The following is a 15,322-nucleotide window of genomic DNA, read 5'->3' on the forward strand; positions in this document are numbered from 1 at the left end:
TTTTGTTTAATTTTGATGATTACAAATGACAACAAATGAAAATCTCAAATTCATCATATCAGAAAATTAGAATATTACTGAAGACCAATAAAAACAAAGGATTTATAGAAATGTTGGCCAACTGAAAAGTATGAACATGAAAAGTATGAGCATGTACAGCACTCAGTATTTAGTTGGGCCTCCTTTGGCCTGTATTACTGCAGCAATGCGGCGTGGCATGGAGTCGATCAGTCTGTGGCACTGCTCAGGTGTTATGATAGCCCAGGTTGCTCTAATAGTGGCTTTTAGCTCTTCTGAATTGTTGGGTCTGGTGTATTGCATCTTCTTCTTCACAATACCCCATAGATTTTCTATGGGGTTAAGGTCAGGAGAGTTTGCTGGCCAATTAAGAACAGGGATACCATGGTCCTTCAACCAGGTACTGGTAGCTTTGGCACTGTGTGCAGGTGCCAAGTCCTGTTGGAAAATGAAATCTGCATCTCCAAAAAGTTGGTCAGCTGCAGGAAGCATGAAGTGCTCTAAAACTTCCTGGTATGTGGCTGCGTTGACCCTGGACCTCAGAAAACACAATGGACCAACACCAGCAGATGACATGGCACCCCAAACCATCACTGACTGTGGAAACTTTACACTGGACTTCAAGCAACGTGGATGAAGTGCCTCTCTTCTTTTCCTCCAGACTCTGGGACCTTGATTTCCAAAGGAAATGCAAAATTTACTTTCATCAGAGAACATGACTTTGGACCACTCACCAGCAGTCCAGTCCTGTTTCTCTTTAGCCCAGGCAAGACGCTTCTGACGCTGTCGGTGGTTCAAGAGTGGCTTGACACAAGGAATGCGACAGCAGAAACCCATGTCTTTCATACGTCTGTGTGTGGTGGTTCTTGAAGCACTCACTCCAGCTGCAGTCCACTCCTTGTGAATCTCCCCCACATTTTTGAATGGGTTTTGTTTCACAATCCTCTCCAGGGTGCGGTTATCTCTCTTGCTTGTACACTTTTTTCGACCACATCTTTTCCTTCCCTTCGCCTCTCTATTAATGTGCTTGGACACTGAGCTCTGTGAACAGCCAGCCTCTTTAGCGATGACCTTTTGTGTCTTGCCCTCCTTGTGCAAGGTGTCGATGGTCGTCTTTTGGACAACTGTCAAGTCAGCAGTCTTCCCCATGATTGTGTAGCCTATAGAACTAGACTGAAAGACCATTTAAAGGCTTTTGCAGGTGGTTTGAGTTAATTAGCTGATTAGAGTGTGGCACCAGGGGCCATCAATTTTGAACCTTTTCACAATATTCTAATTTTCTGATATGATGAATTTGAGATTTTCATTTGTTGTCATTTTTAATAATCAAAATTAAACAAAATAAACATCTGAAATATATGAGTTTGTATGTAATGTATGAATATAATATACAAGTTTCACTTTTTAAATGGAATTACTGAAATCAATCTACTTTTTCATGATATTCTAATTTTATGACCAGCACCTGTATATATATGTGTATATATATATATATATATATATATATATATATATATATATATATATATATATATATATATATATATATATATATATATATATATATATATATATATATATATATATATATAAAACTGTAACTGGAGCGTGTAACAAAAGTAATTTCTCTCTGGGATTATTAAAGTATTCCTGATTCTGATTCTGTCATCTGTATCATGTAAATTGAGCTAGAAAAAGCAATATTGGCTTAAAATAGTAGCCCCAAAAAATTAGGATTGGGGTTTGCTTAGACTGTTAAGTTTCTGCATCTGCATTAAAATAGCTTAATCAGTCCCTAATAATGACAAAAAATAGTAGTAGTGGAATGAAGATCAAGAGGAAGAAAAACCCTGGATTTTTATCTTGTAATTGATCTGCGTAGAAAAACAGTGTACACACCTCAGTCAAATGTTAGGTTCATGCTGTATTTAAGAAAACAAAACCAATAAAAAAAGAAAAGGTGAGCATAACCCTAGTTGTATTTACCTTGAAATTTAGTTATTGGGTATACACCTTATGGTTATGGAACTTCATATATATATGATTGCTTTAGTTAGAACAGTGGCTTTAGTAGTATAAAGTCCATGAGAAAGTCTCAGAATATATATATATATTTCAAAATTAACAGATGTTTGTTTTCAGCACTAATGTTATATTTAATATCTGTAGATATCTTACTCTTAAATTTATCTTCCACAATTGCATAGATATTTGGTTAACTTTCACTAGAGGGCAGTGTTGTGTCAAAAAACAAATACTATGACTAAGGTAACACCCTTTCAATTTACAATGTACACTTCGTTTCCAAATGTTCACAGTGTTCTTCATAATAGTAGAGGGCTATGCTTTTCATAAAACAAAGCAGATGAGAAAACCAAATAAACATATTTGTTTTATATTTTAAGAGCTCAAAACAAATGTTTGGGACAGGGCAACAAGCATAATTTTCTCAGCACCTACAGAGTGAGGACAATAGACAATAATGGTGTGACGATGCACCTTCAGCTTGTAAAGGGATTTAAAGACACTGAATGTAGGTTGCATAAATTCACTTTATCTACCTTAACTCAGAGTTTATTCTAAGACAAATAGAGGTGGAAAGAGATGAGTTCCTTCTGACGTTGGAGTGCTGATGCTGGACAGACAAGCAACAATAAAGTCTGTCATAATATAAATTTATTAACACAATTCTGCTGGTAAAATATATTTTCCAGATATCATTGTCTTGCATCGCCGAAAAGTACTGTGAGGGTAAAAAAGGAAATCTGCCAGAAAGCAGCTGCATGCTGCTAAATTGGTCCAAAATATCAAGAAACACAAAGTTTTGCTTTTGAATATTTCATTTCACTCTGAATTGTTGTGTAACATGCTGTTAGTCTTCGCCTGTGTTGCATCACAAAGCTTCTATCATCTCTCTACATAAAATGCAATCCGGTACTATTCATATATTAATCCAGACTTGCAGGGATGATGGGTTCAATTTGTACAGATTACTAAAAAAAAGATCAAAGATGTTTTTTTTTTTAAATAACAAAATTTCATGCCGAGTTCAATTAATAAAGGGAACATTTTGGAACATCACTAAGCCTTTGCTAAAATACCTATGTTTCTAGGCTATTAAATTCAATTCCGTTTATTTATATATAACCATTTCACAACACATGACATCTCAAGGCACTTTTCAGAAACATTCAACCAGATCATCCAGTCAGACTGGTTCAAAGTTCAGACTGGTTCCAAAGGCTACTGGGGGGTAAGGAAATAGGTACTGTTATTCCATCACATTTAATATGACAGCACAAGGTCCATAATATGAAGATGAGAATGTGTAAGACTATTCACATTTTGAACAAAGCCAATCTAGTCAAAGAGAATTAAAGGCTGCATTTAAGCTATCACCTTCGATGTCAGCATGGATGTTAAAATCCCCCAGTATGATGACCTTGTCGGTATTTAACATTAAATCAGACAGGAATTCTGAAAACTGATCTAAAAATTCAGAGTGAGGATGTGGTGGACAATTCAAAGTTCCAAAGGAAGATGTTTTGTGGCTTTGCAATTTGGATGAGGGAAACTAAGGGTCAAGGGCCGGATTTATCAAGATCCAATTTTGCGTGCAGTAATTTGCGCTCGCAAACTGGAATTTTGCGCGAGGGGCTGAACCATGGTTTGCGGGTGATTTAACAAGAGCGAATGCGTAACTGGTGGCAGGTGCAAAACTGTTGGAGACGCCCTATTTAAATGATGGTTTTGCACGTTTTGTGGTTTGCGGCATGGCGAGTTTGGACAGCAGAATGCGCAAAAGGAAATTCGACCCCATGGAAATGGAGGTGTTGGTGGATGAAGCCAACAAACATTTAAGTGAGCTACAGCAAAGAAGTGTGCCTGTCACACAGAGGAACGCTATATGTGAACAAATCAGTAATAAAGTAAACGCTGTCAGTGAAACCTTGCGAACAGTGGATGAAGTAAAAAGAAGATACCAGGATATTAGAAGGCGAACCAAAGAAAAACTGGCATATAACAAAACATCTGCGAACAAAAGAGGAGGGGGCACAGTAGATGAGATGCCTCTGACCAGCATTGAGGAACAAGTACAGCTGACGCTGTGTGAGGAGCAAATCACTGGAATTGCAGCTCCAAAATGGCAATGCTGGATAAACGAAATGTTGTGATGATCGTTTCCTCGTTCATTCCAAAAATATTCACACGGACGGAGTTAAAAAATGCGTTCTCTGCGTCTCCTTGCTTCATTTCCATGTCTCCTTCTTGCGACAATAACCGCTGCCATGTGTGCGCAATTACGCATACAGACCATTTGCACCTTCTTTTGAAACGTGTTAAATATAGAGTCAGATACCGCTAGCAAAATTGCTTTCAGGTTTAATAAATCACTTTGCGAGTGCTAAATTAATATATTTACATGTTCTCCTCCCACAAGACGCACTTTTGCGTGTAAACGCCCCATATTGCATATTCATTGCAGAAAAATTACTAAATGGATAAGAGGCGCTATTTAGCACGTTTTAAAGACCAAATCCTTTTAGCACGCTGTTGATAGATCAGTTTGCACATTTTTTAGCGTGCGCAGTGAAATAGCTCACGTTTTTATACACGCAAACCTTTGATAGATCCGGCCCCGAATGTTCAAAAAAGTTGTAACTATTAACAGACTTCGGACTAATCAGTAGGTCAGATTGAAAGATTTGTGCTACTCCTCCTCCTAATCCAGAATTTCTGGGTATGTGAAATTTTAAATGACTAGAGGGTGTTGCCTCATTTATGTTCACATAATCCTCTTGCTGTAGCCAGGTTTCTGTAAGACAACATAAATCAATTTGATTATCACAAATCAAGTCATTAACTAGCAGACATTTTGAAGAATCTTATGTTACATAAACCACATTTAATAGATTTATCTTTTTCCCCAATTTGAGTTATTTTAATAAGATTATCATGATTTACTCCTTAAATATTCTTTTCTAATTTATTTGATTTTGGTCGTGGGAAAGACATTGTCTGGATGGAGTAATGAGTAGGTAGCAGTAGAAAAGCTGCAGAGAGGAGTGTTAAACTATGACTCTACATCCTAGTCTGCACCCTGGGGTGTTAGGGTTTTATAGGGCTAATTAATTTGGCCAGATTCCTAGAAATAAGAGCTGCACCCTCCAAAGTGGAATGGATGCTTCCTCTCCAAATAGGACAAGGCTTTCTCCAAAAATATTGCCAATTATCAATGCAGCCCACGGCATTTTTCTTGTAGGCTACAATCATAAATAAACCAAAGTATGATTAAAAAAATAACTAAGGAAAAAAAAAACTAAGTTAGAGCTCACTCACATCACAATGTAGGATTTGTAGGATCATTCATCTTTGCTAAAAAAAACGCCACGAATAATATTTTATCTCAGTTTTATATAGATTTCTGTATATTGCTGTTTGATAATTTTTTCTGTGATTACCTGTATTTATGCATTGCTTTAGTTTATCCCATGCCTTTGTTTTTTCCATCCTGATTTTACCAGTTTCAATATGTCAGCATCAGTTAATCTTACCGACCTTTTTCCTATTTCAGTGGTATTCATGCTGCTTTTTTTCCCATACTTCTTAGCAGGATTATCCTACTTAAAATGATATCTAATTTTGATTAAAATGAATATCAAAAGTTGTTTGGATGTAGCAAATGACGTATATTATCACTGAAAAACAAAATTCTCTATATTAAAGGAAACACTGTTTGAGTATGGACACATATAGAATCAAAAAAGGCATTAATGTTGGTGGTTATGAAAGTACCAGAAAGTATTAAAGTTATTAAACTGTTTATCCACAACACTGAATAAACTTTACATTATTTGCAGATATAAAATATTTTGAACTTTGTTGCTCAAAGAGCTTAAACTTTGAAGGGGTACAGAATGCAAAACCGAGTTAACATTTTCATAGATTAATAACAACAGTTCAGTGGGTGAAATGGACGTACAGAGAAGTTCAAACCCCATCAACACCTCCTTTCTATGCAAATCTCACAATTCCAAACTTCCACCATAAAATGAATCCAAACGAAGCCCTGAGTTGACGTAAACTCGGGTTGGTGCCTTGTTTGGTTCTGGCCTGTACTTTTGTCACACTCCGAAATATACATACGGTTTGTTTACTTCTACAATAATTACAAAGCAGGCAGCTTCTCTATTGAAAATAAGCAAGAGCTGTAGTCGACCAAAATCACAGACGATTTTGAAATTCCCCCCGGACATTATTTGATGTATGAATATTAGGACATGTCCAGGAAAAAGAGGATGTCTGGTCACCCTACCATATCAACAATTTGATGTTACAGAGAGAGATTGCTTGTTGCTATTATGCGTCTTTGCTCAGCAGCTTCGCTCATTGTAAACCAACCAATCAGCGCACAGCTCATCTAAATACTCCTGAGCATGCCTTAAAAAGAAGAAAACCTGTTGTTTCATTCTAAGGCTTTTAACCAGGCTTGCATTAGGGCGCATGGAACAGCAAATATGCCATTTTCAGCCCAACCAATGTTACACACCCTATTTTTATTCAAATTAACCCTGTGTGCAGAGACATGCAGCACAAATAATCACCAGAATTAAAATATTCAGTGTTTGCCTAAAGCTTGCTAAAACCCCACTACAACCAGGATCCTTCATATATAAGCGGGTAAGAGGGGACTGATGTCCCTCCTACACCTAGGGATGTAGAAGCAGCTAGTCAGGCTGAAAACCTCTTCAATACGGAATTAGTATAACTTTTTTATTATGTTTACCACAGCTCAGATTTAAGAGAAAGAAAGATAAACTGAAAGTCAGTAGAGAGTTCAGGAAATTAAATATGGCTGAGGAATTTTTTTTTTTTATTGAGAAGGAAAAATATCAGGTTTCTCTAAATTCTCCTTAGGTGTGAGTGTGTGCATGAATGGTTGTTAGTCCTGTTTTTCTCTCTGTTGCCCTGTGATAGACTGGAAACCTGCCCAGGGTGTACTTCACCCCCTGCCCGTAGACAGCTGGAGATAGGCACCAGCACCCCGCGCGACCCCAGCTGGGCTAAAGCATGACAGAAAATGGATGGAAAATATCAATATTTATGTCTGAAAGTAAAAATTTACATGTTCTACTACTTCAGGCTTCAGGGAAATTGGCCTCTTTCCACACATCGCCGGTATGGCTTCTGTACACATTTTTACTATAAGAAGTTGACAAATTACTACAGCACAGCAGAGAATAAAAAAAACATTACAGTTAGAATCCTGAACTTTATTATACCAGTAAAAGAGTTGAGACTTCTGCTATGGGGCTCAAACATCTTTGTTTTTCTTTTCTTTTTTATTATTGGATGACCTTAAAAAAAAACAGAGAGCCACAGAAATTTCTTAAAGTAATGACTAATGTAACTTACAATAAACTAAAACTATGGTGTTGGTTGATTAAATAATATTAAGCTAATATTATTAGTCTAAATGATTATATTCTATTTTCACACAGACCATTTATAAAAACAAATGAAGTAAAAGTATCCTACTTTGAGCATATCTTCGAAAATTCAGGAATATGAGGCAAAATGTCCTGCAAGATCTACTAATGAGTCTAAAATGGAGATGAGGAGTCAATTGCGTGTGAAAAGGGCAATGTACTGGGGAACATAAAATGCCATAAAATAGGGAGGGATACATTACAGCTGTGCTTAGTTATCTCAACTGGAAAACAGTTTAAGATAAGCTGGTGGATTTTCAGCTGGGAAGCTGCAACTGATTACCTGGAGTTAATGGCCCACAAAGGCCTGAGCAGAGTCCATGTGGAATTTATGACAAAATATGCCTCTTTGGGCAATATAACCCGTTCATTTCACCATATGATTTTGCTTTATTACACCACAATTAAAGCTAAATTTAAAAATGAAATTATCTTCTAGATTGACCGTGACTTAGGAGTGAAACAATGGTGTTTAAAAAAGTTTTGATGAGAAGTTTTTTTTTTTTTTTTTTTTAGCTTCAAGTAGTTCTAGGTTGGGTAATCTAGATAACTGGTAGCAACATGGCTTAGATTAATATGAGGACCCATAGAAATAATCTGAAATGGTGAGGGTCATACAAACTCAGTAGCTGTTACTGCTGATGGTGCAATCTGTACATTTTGATGCCATATGCCACCCTGATTTACATCAGTCAACAAAATAGGGCTCAATCACCACCCAGCCTGTTTTGGTACAGTAAGGGTACCCTAGAAAGTGGTATACCTGAAAAGAAACTGAAAAAATTAAAATAAAATCCACCCCTTCCTGGAAAAATAGCAACAATTACGGGCCAAAACAGTGTCTATTAGTATCAAAACATGTGTAAGAAATATATAGATAAATAATTGGTTCAAATTTAAATTAATTAATTATTCTTAAATCAGTTTCTTTTTACCAACACATTTTGTGCTCTCTGGTCTTTACCATATCGAAAGGTCTAATAATCTGTGGTTGCACACGGGATCATACAGCTGAAGCAAGAAATCTTGGCTGTTGTGTCACTCCCATCATCCTCTCCCTGAACTTCAATGTCTGACCTCAGGCATATCCAGCAGAACCAGCTGATCCCAATCATTGCCTGCCAGCTGCACCCCTACGGGCAACATGTAGCTCCAGGAGGCTAAGGTCACCACGATGTGTTCTCATGTGAGACCAAAATGTAACATTCTGGTAAGTGATGGTGTGGCTATGTAAACCTCACAAACAGTTTCTTTTTTTTCTGCTGTTTTTTTAATCCAAGTTACTTATATAAACAAGATTCCAAATAAGGAATTTAACTGTGAAGTACAGATTTAATAAGAACAATTTTCTTACCCCCATCTTTAACCAGTTGCTGTTTAACTTTTAGATGTTTATCCCATGTGATATTGATTGAAAAGACTTAAATGATCTTAAATTATGGTTAAAAAAATTACACACAACTTTCTATGTTAAAATACCTAATGTTTAAAGAAGGTTTGGATTGATCGAATGAGCTAACCAAGATGTTGGTGTTTCATTTTAGAATTCCTATTGAAAACGAGAAAGTATATTTTATATTTTTTCTGCCAATAAGACATGAACTTGATAGTTTGTTTCGGATCGCTCTCCTGCATTATCACCCAGGCATGCCTGAGTTTAAATTCACAAAGGATTGGCATCAGATTTTCCAGAGTACGGGACCATGATTTACAGCAAGTTGAAATAAAGGAAGAGGCATACGATCATCACAATACCAGCATCTTATTTACTAAATCGCCTTGTTGATTTTACAACAGGATGATCTTGTGCTTATAGTCCACAGAAGATTTTTCCACAAGTTGTTGGGATCATTTGTTGGGATCCTGAGGCTTGCCCACCAGAGGGCGCCGAGGATCCCTTCCTAGGGGTTTGTGTTACTGTTGGGATCTGGGGTTCTGTCTACCTTTCTCCACCAGGGGGCGTATTGGATCTCCTGAGGCTGGAGCTGACTTCACCAGCTGTTCCTTATCTGCTCATCAGGAGACCAGTATTTAAGTGGGCTGAGGACCACACTCCAGTGCCAGAGTGTTAGTCAGTTACGGTACAGCAAACCCTGAGCCAACCTGTCTGTCTAGTCTCCTGACTACGATATCTGAACCAGAACCTGATCCGTTTTGTCTTCTCTGTTTCCCAGGTTGAACCTGCCAGAAACCAGAAACCCCCTGAAGAGTTTCTCTGGTGGAAATCTGTCTGTCTGACCTCAGAAGAACCCTGGAGAACCTAACCTGTCAAAGATCAGCCAGCCTGCTCCCAGAAGAATCTGGAAGGGAAACCCTAACCTGGAGATCTACAAGCTCTAGCCAAGCTAAGCCTCCACCAAGCCCTCAGCCTGCCGTCAGCCTCTGAACCCTCCTGGTTTTCTCCCCCTCAGCTGCTCTGCTCAAACTCCAGGACAGTAACCCAGCCGTGACAGCCCTGGACCTGATTACCCCCCCTGACCTGTTTTTGCACCACTTCTTTAATTTAACCTTTGAACTTTTTCCCTGTCTCTTAGTTGTGTTCTGCATATGGGCTAGCATCCAGAAACCCATCATGACATCATTAAGATCCTACTCCTCAAATGTGAGGAGGTCCATTGGTTTTAGACTAAATTGTAACTCATTTTTGATTGATGCCTCTGTGTTTTGGCCCAAGTAATCCATTCAAGAATACCCCATGCAATTTTCACTAACAAGATATGAATGTTGGAATTCTTTGCATATTAACATATAAGACATAGTGATCTTAATTCTAAATGAAAGACAAAGAGTGACCGTGTGACTCAGAATCCACTAGTGTCTCAGAACACATCAAAATTATGACTTACTAAAGGATCGATATGGTTCACTTTTTGGCTCAGATTCATTTTGTCTGATCTCATTATGCCAGGTCTCTCTCGTAAAGAGCTCGTAAATCAAAAAAAGCATGCAGTTTTACAAAATCAAATTATATGTCACATACTTTGATTAACAGTCTCAATAAAGATTGCTAAAGAACTGACAAAGCAACCATAGCCACTAAGTTTAAATTTAAAAGACAATTAATTAAACATTATGATAAAACATGTTGATTTGATATACAAGAATAATTTATTAAGCATTGTGGCTCCAAAAGGTTTTTTATTTAATTGCATATTCTCAGCTTTAGTGAAAATTACATTTGATTAAAGAGAAGAATTTATAATAAAAGCACACATGAATTGATGTGAGGATTAGTCTTGCATGTTACTATGATATATAACATGCCAAAAGCCCAGCTGCCAAAACAAGAAGGAGTAATGGCCTCTAATAATTACTTGTCAGAACTGGCATGAAAAAATTAGATATAAATAGCCCAGCTTGCAGTAAAAAAATGACTTGGCTATTTTTACTGTGTCCTCCTTCTTCTGTCTAATTTTAGGTATAAAAAAGACTGTCTGCTCAGGCACTGCACTAATCCATCTGCAAAAATCTGCAAGTATTACTGTAAATTAAAAACTGCAATAGTGGTGGTCACGTTTCCTCACACTTTTGGAAAAATGCAGATCTCAAAGTCATGTCCGTTTGCCTCCTGTGATTAAAGACAAGTACGCAGATATTTCTGGGACCTCTTGGATTTCTGATTTCGTTCCAAAACCCAGAGGGGATAATGGTGTCAGTGATTTAATGAGAAGTTTCACCTTCGCTTCATCCCTGCAAGAAAAAGGGTTGCTAGCACACCATACCGGACCCTTTTCTGATATTTAGCTTCAGTCTTTACAGGCAAACTATTTGGCTGTTAATTGTATAGTCTAATTAGTTTACTCTGCTCTGTTCACAGACCCCACAGGGTTGCAGTTTGGGTCAAAAGCTGAAAAGTAAAGGGTTAGCATTTAATTAGAGGAGAATTAAGAGATGTGCTATTTACATCTTGACCTACAGAAACAGAGTTTCAGACGTTGTCACCAAACTGCACTAAAAGCCATTATAGACATGCTGTCTCAATAAAGAGATGAATTCAATCACATTTAGAACAAGTGCTGAAACCTTTCAGTGCTATAAGAAAGTATTGCAAGCCATACATTTCTGCTTCTTTTGCTTTTTGTTTAAGCAAAGTAAACTAGCCTGATGTTATGTTTGGATGTAAGGTAATTACCTACTTAATACTAAGTAAACAGTTCAAAAAACAAAAAAACAAAACAACCTTTCTGACAGTAAGGCTTAACAAAATAAATTGAGTTACTGTAATATAGGTCCTCAGGGCCCAGTGCCCTACATGTTATAGGTAGTTCCCTGCCCCACAGACCTGACCTGAATGAAAAGATGATCAACAGGCTTTTGCAGCACTTGACATTTGCCAAAGATGTAATGCAATAATGTGAATCAGGTGTACTTAAGTAAAGACACATTTAAAACCTGTACAATTACACTATACTAAACTCAGATATAGATTGGATAAATGTTGTTTCAGGGACAACTGATTAGAACACTTCTTAAAACAAATGTGTGTTAGTAAGAGTAAACCATAAAGTCATTGTTATGATGAATATTTAATAAGGCTCATCAGTCTCTGTGTTTTTCTACAGAAACATCATTAAGAAAAACAGAAAACGAACAGACATGCAATTTCAATACGACCACTTGCCTAATGTTGGTATAGATATAACAAAAAATAGATTTAAAAGAAAGAAAAATCATGTGAGATTCAATGCAACATAAGTGGAATATAGTAGCCAGAAGCTGTTTCCATTGAAAGTTCACAGTTCCACAGTGAAGAAGGAGACATTAGCAGTCAAGGGAACTCTAGACTCCTTCTGCAACAGTATTATCTAGCAGGAGGAGAATTCACCTTGGAAATGGTTAGAGTCAGAATTAACTAAACAAATGTTAACATCCATCCATCCATCCATCCATCCATTTTCTGTAACACTTATCCCAAGTGGGGTCGCGATGGATGCTGGTGCCTATCTCCAGCTGTTTATGGGTGAGAGGCGGGGTACACCCTGGACAGGTCGCCAGTCCAGAAATTTTAACAATTAACATCAAAACCAATTTCAACCTCTATTATTACCCCAGTTGGAGAGAGGTCCAAATACGTTATCAGCAAGTAAGATGTGTTCGTACTAGAGAAAACCTATTAATGGTGTCATAAGGAAAATAGTCTGGAATTGGAGTCAAATCTAAAAAACCTGTAATGACCTCATTTGGGTCATTACCAGGAACATTAGCACCTAAATTAATTTAAATACATTCTACACATGTTTCTAACTCTGACCACGGAAGTATTGCTAATTGGTTTAGAGTAGGCATGTTTCGACTTCGGTTTGCCTTAACTAATCTAATTTCTCAACCTTATTCAGAATATGCTGGGATAAACTCTAAGGGTCACAAATGAGAAGACCACAACCCGGATGTAGTCTTGCCATGTGTGAAAAATACAGATACATACCTCAGCATTTCTGTATATTTCATCATATCCTCACATACAGTGACATCACAAAGTTCAATTTCAAATGCTACAGCAGTGTTTCTGGGAATCTGAAGGACTCCCTGGTTTAATGCTGCTATGGCAACACTTTGGGAAAGGAAATTCCTTTTACACCTTGTACGGGACCAAGCAGTAAGGCATAAAAGATGCAGGTTTTTACTTTGCATGGGTGTTTTTCTTTATTTAACCAAAAACCCTGAGAAAAAAATATTTACAAATCAAACTTCAACAGGCAGGCCAATAAAAGAGGTAAACTCAAACCAAACTTAAAATCATTAAAAAAAAATAAAAGAAAAACATTAGGAAAACTGACTCCCTGAATTGACACAGAAGGGGAGATAAAGGGGAGCTAAATCATGTAACAAACAATGGGACAACATGGCTGCCAAACAAACTAAGACAGAAAACAAAAAAGTTACATTACTAATTTGTTTTTAAAGAAAGTAATGCCAATACTTCAATAACTGCTCTTTAAAAAAAAGTAAATATTTACTTATGATCTATTTATTTAGGTATTAAGGTATAAAAAATACTAAGTATTAAGAATCTGAATGGTATAAAAGCAAAGGAATAATCCTTTTGCACAAACTATTGTTTTTGCATATTCTACTAAATTAAATCAAATGTAAGTATTTTCAACAATTTGTTTAAGTAGTTTGAATCTTTTATCTTCTGAATGCAATTTGTATCAAAATTAAATGTAACATTCCCTGGCATGAAGAAAATCTAATAACTTCAGCACATTTCACCATACTTAAAAAAATAGTGTCATAACCCGCTTAAAACAATACTTCCCTATGCCCATGATCCAGCATCAAGAGCTGCTGAACTGAGTACAAATCATGGTTTTTACATAGGGTGTTGCTTCACCCTATTTAACAAGCACATCCAGCTCTTGATTGGTTAATGTGATGCAAATTGATAGTGAAGTTCAAAATGTTTAAATCCTACATTTGAGTTTATTTGACTGTGCCTACTCGCAATGTTGCTGATATTGCCCAATATGTGCCAATCATTTCGTTCAAAATGGAATTCAATAAGATAAAATCTAAGATGATGGCAATGTTTAATGTAAAACAGAATTAGAGCTTCAACCATCATATCTGCATTACAATGGGTATTAAACATTAATTGATGTGCAAAACCTCTAAGTAAAACACTTGGGTTCGAATGTGCTATTGTCATCAAATTGTCAAAGATGGATATTTTTAATGTCAATCTCTACCATGTATTTGTGCAGAGATAAAAATCGTACATTCTGTTCTTCTTGAATGTGTTCATGATTTACTGACCTGTTGTCTATTACGTTATTTGGAGGTTTTGCAGTCGGTGTAGTGCAGACACTCACAGCTTTTTAGATATTTTGACACTTGAGATAATACCTTTACTTTTACAGGACTAGATTAAATTGAGAAGAGGAGACCTTATTCAGTGCCACTACTTCATCTGATCTCATAATGGGATAACCCTTTTCTCTCTATTAAATCTTTATTATTTATAATTTGGTTATAATTTTTGGGAATTAATTATGTTAATACTTAAGAATTATTTTGTCTTTTGTATTTTTCTGAGTGTATTCGCTTAAGTAATTTTATTATGGGTCAGAATAAGTATTGAGTAGTAATATAAGTGAAAATTATGCCTTCTAATGTAGAGAAAAGAGTATAAAAAAATATGTTGTAGTCTAGATTAGCAGCAAGTTTATAGGCGATATGCAAATAACAGGCTAGAGAGCATGACAAGCACAGTTAAACACTTAATTATACCTTGTTCTTTTTTTAAAGTCAGATAATTCTTATTTTCCACTTGCTAACCTGGCAAGGTAGATTGATATCATGTAGTGATCAGGTTTAATTCTACACATAATTAATCTTGTACTACTCCCATCAAATTTGTTCAAGGAAAGGAGACGCATTCAGTAGAACCTTTTGTTGTTTTTAGGCAATCATGGTAATAAATGAAATAGTAACAGATCCCATGAGAAATCAAAAAAGCTAACACTTTTATGCTTTTAATGTTCTTTTAAAGTGGAAATTGTGGATTCTGACAAACCAAAAGCCATGGTAGCTGTTACTTATATATCTTCCTGCACTACCATATTAATCTTGGACATTAAAGCTCTCAATTTTGCCACAGCTATATGTCCTGCCTTAAATCATAATACTGTATTGTGTTTGGTTTCAGAAATATTTAACCTGGAGCAGTAAAATATTTCTTCTTGTGTGCTTGTGAATTCACAAATGCTCAGAGAATTCAACTTTCAACATTATCCACTAGTATCCATCGTTGACCTCAGGACGTCCCACTGCTCATCAACAGCTCAGCTGTAGAGGTGGTCAGAAGCACTATA

Source organism: Cyprinodon tularosa, unplaced genomic scaffold (assembly GCF_016077235.1).
Source record: "Cyprinodon tularosa strain WSP-4 unplaced genomic scaffold, ASM1607723v1 ctg82, whole genome shotgun sequence".
NCBI lineage: Eukaryota > Metazoa > Chordata > Actinopteri > Cyprinodontiformes > Cyprinodontidae > Cyprinodon > Cyprinodon tularosa.